General features: G+C 34.3%; 1 long non-coding RNA gene across 1 annotated transcript; it reads right to left on the bottom strand.

Annotated features, from left to right (window-relative positions):
* Nucleotides 1-228: 228 nt before the first annotated feature.
* Nucleotides 229-756, bottom strand: LOC129285051 (uncharacterized). Its single transcript, XR_008587069.1, has 3 exons — nt 680-756; nt 385-531; nt 229-306 (listed from the first exon to the last, which is right to left on the bottom strand). It is a non-coding gene; the product is annotated as an uncharacterized LOC129285051 (long non-coding RNA).
* Between the last annotated feature and the right edge of the window lie 6149 nt (nt 757-6905).

The raw sequence follows: 6905 nt of genomic DNA, 5'->3' as shown, positions 1-6905 counted from the left end.
ATTGAATGAATACATTAACAGTGACCTATTTCTTTAAAGATTCAAATGCCTTCATCTTAGGGGATACAATCTTATTGGTCATAGTGCAATCCAACACCACAGCTCTAAGAAGGAAATATGGAATGAATGTGAGAAATATATATCTATGGATACTAAAAATGACAAGAAACAACAAGTGAAAAAATCCAATTTATTCATTAAAAAGGTACCACAATTTCTTCCTTGTTGCTTGGTTCTCCATTAAGGGGATTGAGATATCATATTTTTGGAGTAATGGGATTAGCCATAATAAGCATCTAGTGTCCCCTAACAAGAAATAGTACATATTACTAAACAAGTAAATATAAAAAAATATATTACTTGTAACAAATATTAGCAGCTCACCCTCGGCAGTAAAGAGTGAGAATAAAGTATCCTTGTCTGCTTCCCTTTCCCAAAATTGATCTGAAAGCATTCTTGCTTGATTTTTTAAGAGCTTCGTTTATAATATTATTGTGGGGAGAGACATCATGAGGACTAACTAGCTTGATCCTTAACTCGACGCCACCAGGAATCATGAATGAGGTATAAAGGTGAGTTCGGTAAAAAATATACAAGTTAATACGCTTGTACACACACACACACACACATACACACACATATAATTCAAGTAATTAACTAACAAATATTGAAGAATTACCTCAGATAGAAGGTCATCCAACTAGTGCTTGCCATATCATGCTTGAGGATATCATTTAAAATTTTATCTCGATCGACTTCAAATGATGCTCTACCAAATAGCCTATTGTCAAAATTAATGATATCCCAATCGACACTTGACGAATCATCCTCATAGTCGAAGCATAAATCTCAAGAGAGTAATAAAATTTGTTTTCTACAACAAGTATAGGTGTTGGATGCTGCAAAATTGTGGCTGACTCTTTGGTATAGCCTAATACCTTGCCCTTCAATTTGCATTTTTGCCTTGACTATACAATGAAAAAGTTAGACACATATATTAAAAGATTCTAAACAATTATTTAAATCATATGTGCTTTTTCTTTACTAACAATGGGTCTTTTATCGACTTTAGTACACCCACCATAACAAGGTGTCTGGGCCATGCAATGAAGCTCCCCAACACATCTCCTACCATCTATATCTCATTAGTAGGATAAGATAATGGATACTTGGGTCTATTGCAACAAGCAAGGAAACCCTAACGCAATCAAGTGAGAAGGGAAGGTTATGAATTGTGTCCCCGGTAATGTTATACACGTGTTCTGTTACAACTACTTTGCATGAAGGATCATCAGTTAAACAATTACAGTCATTCTTGCCCTAAATAAACAAACAATGTCAATTTTTAAGAAAAAAATTAGTTAAGTAAATTTAGAAGATAAAATGTATTATCTCGGGTATTTTGTCTGAAGGGACTATGCAGCTATCTTTTCTATTGGGGCTAACATCAGCTAAAAGCTTCTTAAGGATCTGCCCTTCAATAGCATGTCATTTAACTTTGCCTAAGCTTCTAGCTACTACTTCAAAGCAGCTTGCTCTACTCTCAACTCTTGAACCTTAGATAAAGAAGCTGATGTTCGCTTATTAATCTTGCCAAAGTATTCCTTTTTCATGACACCGAAGCTTACACCCTTAACACTACCAGGGTGGTCAGGGGTCTCCAATGCTCTAGCCAAGATATCCTCATGCTTAGGAAGCTTGCCCTATGAGACTTCTTGAAAGAGGGTGTAACACTTGACCTGAGTGTTATCTAAAAATCGCACAATTTAAATAAACTAAGTGTGGTTAAGGAGTTGATCTTAAAATCAACTTAGGAAACAAACCATTTAAATCACTAAACAGATAGACGATTGCAAAATAAACATTTAAAGCATTTTAAAAAAAATTTATATGTTCTACCTATAGTGTACGGAAGCAAGCTAGGCGAAAGCGGGGTAAAAATTGCTATCATGACAGCATTAGACAGCCCTCCCGGGCCAACATCTAGGAGGCACTGTTCTGTCATCTGGTTCCTGATCGAAGTAATTTTAAAACTCATACGTCACATTCAAAGGGTACTATAAGTTTACCAAATTTCAAAAAGATCTAACGGTTGAATTAAAAATTAGACATGTTACAAATTTGGTCATTTTTGCTATCATGACAGCTTTTTAACTGTCATGACAGCACCTCCAAACTAACTTCTAGAGTGCACCATTTCATCATCCAACCTTCGATCAGAGCGATTCCAAAGCCCACGTGTCACTTTTAAAGAGTGCTATTAGAATACCAAATTTTGAAAAGATTTAATGAATGGATTGAATTTCGTGCATGTTGCAACATCATCACTGTTGCTGTCATGATAGCTCCTCCCAACCAAATTCCTGAGTGTGCTATTTCTCTGTCTGGTGTCTGATCGATGTGATTCCAAAGCTTACATGAAGCTTATAAAAGGTTTTACTTGTGATCTAAATTTTAGAGAAATTTAACTTTTAGATTAAGATTTGCACACCCGGATGCAAAAGTGTAGTTTTTTAGTAAAAACTATTTTCAAAATTGTCCAAATCTCATCCTAAGGGTCGCAAACCGGTGGAACACTTTAGACATTTCAAATAGGACTAAAAACACCTGATAGAAAGTTTAAATGATAGAAAAATCCTTTATATCAAAATTTGACTACCCAGGTGACATTTCTCAAAATGGACCCTAAGTCCCCAAAATTCACAAATCATACAAGAGTGGTGAAAAATAAATCCAAATACCAAATACACATATGAATACACATGCTAAACATTTTCACTTAGCTCAAAGATCTTCGTGGGGCCCACACACCTACTCTCTCTATCCAAGATGTATGTTTGCCCAGAGCACACTATTTGTAATGTAACCACTTTGCATTTTCTTGTAAAATCACATATATAACAAAATAAATATCTGCTTATAGTAGAAACTTAGTCTACTAAATAAATTCATCAAAATCACACACCATAACTAAGTTTCCTAGCCACAAGTTTACAAGCAGATAAAAATTCATATAAAGGCATACAATCCACACATATTCGCACGCATATTTATAATGACATCTTATTGGCACCCTAATTCTAAATACATTACAATGTACTTGCTCAAAAGAAAAGGGTTGCAGTTCTTTACAAATCACAAGCAAACCCCTAGCTTAGCTCTTTTCCCTATCCACCAATGGATCCTTCGCCTAGACTTGTAAATATTGTAAAGAAAGGGGTGAGACAACCACAGTCTCAGTAACAGAGAAATTAATATTCCTTATTACAAGAAAAGCCATAGTCAAGTAAATAAATAATAAATTCAAAATAACATATAATTAACCAATTAAAATGCTTGAATGCATGAGATAGGCCAATATAGCATTTCCTGACCAACAGAATACCCCTTAGCATTCTTTAGCTTGTAGGTAAACCTTGTACCCACTGTCCCTCCACAGACACAGCATATAAACTAAGGCATGATCCGATCCACCGAACTGCCTGTGCCCCTTCGACGTGAATCCTAAGCAGTCAGAGCTAACTCCCTCATAGAGCCAGCCTGACTTACTTTCCATGTGAGGGCTACCTTGGCCTAGGCACTCAACCTCACACTTTATATGCTGGATTCCCTCTCCTACTGAGAGGTGTCGTACACTCAATCCACTAACCACTTTAGTGTACTGAGCCCACAATACGGAAGGCAACATTGAGTATTGATAGTGAGCTATAGAATATCACAAGACCACATCTCCCCATTAGTGAACTCCCACCGAGATCATGCCTCCTACCCTTTTTCTACCTTTTCCGAGTATTGACTACTTCAACACTCAAGGTAGTATAACACTCATAATTCATCCCTTCAGCGGTTCCTTAGCCTATCTAAGGTACCAAACCTAGTCGCACTTCCCTAAGTGCAACTCCTCATTTTTTATGATCACAATGCATGCTAATAATCTTATTTCCATAAGTAACATCATTATTAAATAGATAGTAAATATAGATGCATTATTATTAAAGCAATACCCCATAAACCCTTCTAAAATACATTTTATTTTCATTCAATTGTTTAAAACATGTAATGCATGCTAGATAATATTATCTACTAAAAAATAGCTAAACAAAGCAATAAAAAATATAAATTCCCCTGTTACCTCAACCCTTTGGTACCAAAAGGGTTTCTCTTGTACAAAATAGGACTTGGCTTGTTCCTTAACTTCTCAATAAGTTCCACCAACAATTCCTACAACATATAAGTGATTCATATCATTTATCATGACAAATAGCATTAATGAAGACTATAACTCATACCAGACAACTTGGGTCAATGAGTCATAATCCATCCTAATAGTCTATATATTAAACCAACCATTCACATAGTATCACTTAACCACCAAAACCATTTATTAGCCATCACTAGGCTAATTTTCAATTCATATAATTTTTAATCAATTAAAAACCTTCACTTAGTGTCACCAACTTTCACCATTAGCCCTTATAATGAAAACCAAACCTTAATTTAAATCTTATTGGGCTCAAATAGCAACTAAATCAATAGAATTAAACCATTGAGGAGCAAAACCCAACCGCTTTGGGTCTAACTTTTGCCCTAAAACTCTATTTTTACCCAATTACCTGCTCAAAACATTAGGGCATCATGTAGAAACTCAAAACAACCTCCTAAGGACCCAAGGAAACTAAAGCTTACAAGAATAAAGCCTTTTGGATCAAACTTTAGAAATTTCCTCTTCCAAAATTGAAGAAAACAAAGATGGAGGGAAGAGGATTGAAGTAGGGAGTTTACCTATCATGTAACTGAGCTCGCAACGGTCGTAAAGCCTCCTAGATCCAAGCCTAACTCCCTCTCTTTCTCCTCTCTTCTTCTTTTCTCTCTCTCTCTCTCTCTCATATGTTTCTTTTCCTTCTTTGTTCTGTTTCGTTTCTATGTTCATTTTCCTCTTTTCTAACACTTTGGGGAAAATTATAAGAAAGGGCCCAACATTTTTTATTATAGCACAAAAGCTCGGGTTAACTTTGATAATTTTTTCTATAGTTAAAAATCAAATAAAACCAAACTTTTACTGAGAAAAATTCAAACTCTAGACCTCTATCAAATTATTCTTAATTTTAATTTAATTGTAGATATTTAATTTTATTTTTAAAATAAATCTGAGTCTTAAAATTTTCGGGATGTTATAGAGGGAATCCTATGCAAAGTAGAGCTAATTAGCATGCATTTTCATCATCGTTTATTAATTGATCGATAATTATAACACTTATATTTGTTTCAATAACCTCTTTCACATGAGGGTTGTCAATAACTCCATCTTTCTTTGTTCGTGCCAATACCTAAAGTCTTAGTAGGATATGGTAACATCTGATCCCTCAGCCTCTAATTGTTTCTGCTCCATGCCTACATACCCCAACCTCCCTAGTCTATTAGGGTATTCATTCTTAGCCACTCTCTCCTTATTCTGAGTGCTCAATTCTTTTAATCAATAACAAAAATATCCTGTTAGTACACATATATACATTCAATAAAAGGAACCAAAATTTAAATTTTAGGAATACAAATACCTTGAATTCCTTCTCATGCCGAGAGACAACAAAAGCATCACAATCTCCTATTTTACTAAAGGATGTAATAAGGGAGGAATTCGGGCTACAAATTTAGCATCAAGGTCTTTTAAATATTTTTGCGTGATGAAATGTCTGAAGGACTATAATGCCTTCTTAGCCTTTTGAAGGACAAAATCCTTCTTGCTCTCATCTATTTTAAATTTTGACTGCAAAATAAAATAAATATGTTAGATGTATTAATTTAAACTACTACAATAGAATATAACTTAGTAAAATGCCACTTACAGCCACGATCTCCCAAACAATATCCTTCATGGGTTAATCAACTTTACACCATGATTTCTGCATGATAGGTATAGTTGTCTTTGCCACCACCCTGATATAACTTATAATCTTTGCAGATTTGATGGCTTGCCCTTTCTTATTCCATTGTACTACTATTTTTTCCCCGCAGCTCTTGTTTTTATAACTTCTTCCATGACTAGTAGGCCCCGTTGGATATTATTATATTCCTACTCTAGTTTTTTTTTTGATGATAAAGCATCAGTAGAAGTTGTAGTGGGATCTGATGGAGGGATTTCAGTGGACTCAAAATCTAAAGCCATCTATTTGTAACATAAGAAATTCAAAAATTAATCAACCATAATTAATTCAAACATTAGTCAACTATATTAATTCAAGCATGAAACAAAAATGGCATAATTAATTCAAACATTAATCAACCATATCAATTCAAACATAAAACAAAAATGGCATAATTAATTCAAAGATTACATTTTTAATTCACTCATTTTTGTTTCCTTGACTCTTGTTTTTTACTTCCCCCTCCTTGAAATATTTTCTTCTTATGATGAAATAATTTATCCCTCTTCGAAATCCAAATGCCTTTATTGTGATCATTTCTCATGTATAGAGCTCTATCAGCAGTGTCGTTACTTTGATTTGATGTCCCTCTAAATGGGTCATCTTCAACTACTACATCTTCATTTATTTTTTCATGTAACAGAAGAATAGACTATCCCTTATCAATAGGGTTAGGGATATAGAACACTTGTTTAGCTTGTTGTGCTAAAATGAAAGACTCATCTTTATACTCTTCCTTGTTTAAATTGGCTTGTACAAATCCAAATTGATAATCAAATTTCAAGCTATTTTTTTAATCAATCCACTTACACCCGAAGACCAGAATCCAAAAGGATATGTAATCTAAATTCCATATATGCTCAATTACACCAAAATATGACATGTTTGCATAGATAGGATTTTTATCCTTAGTACTCGAAATATGCATGGAATGAGCTACAAGAGTTACACCACTATTTTGTATTATGCTCCTATCATCTTGCT

This window comes from Prosopis cineraria, unplaced genomic scaffold, assembly GCF_029017545.1.
Source record: "Prosopis cineraria cultivar Desert tree isolate PC_DT_omini unplaced genomic scaffold, ASM2901754v1 PC11, whole genome shotgun sequence".
NCBI classification, from domain to species: domain Eukaryota; kingdom Viridiplantae; phylum Streptophyta; class Magnoliopsida; order Fabales; family Fabaceae; genus Prosopis; species Prosopis cineraria.
This window is presented reverse-complemented; position numbering and strand designations above follow the sequence as displayed.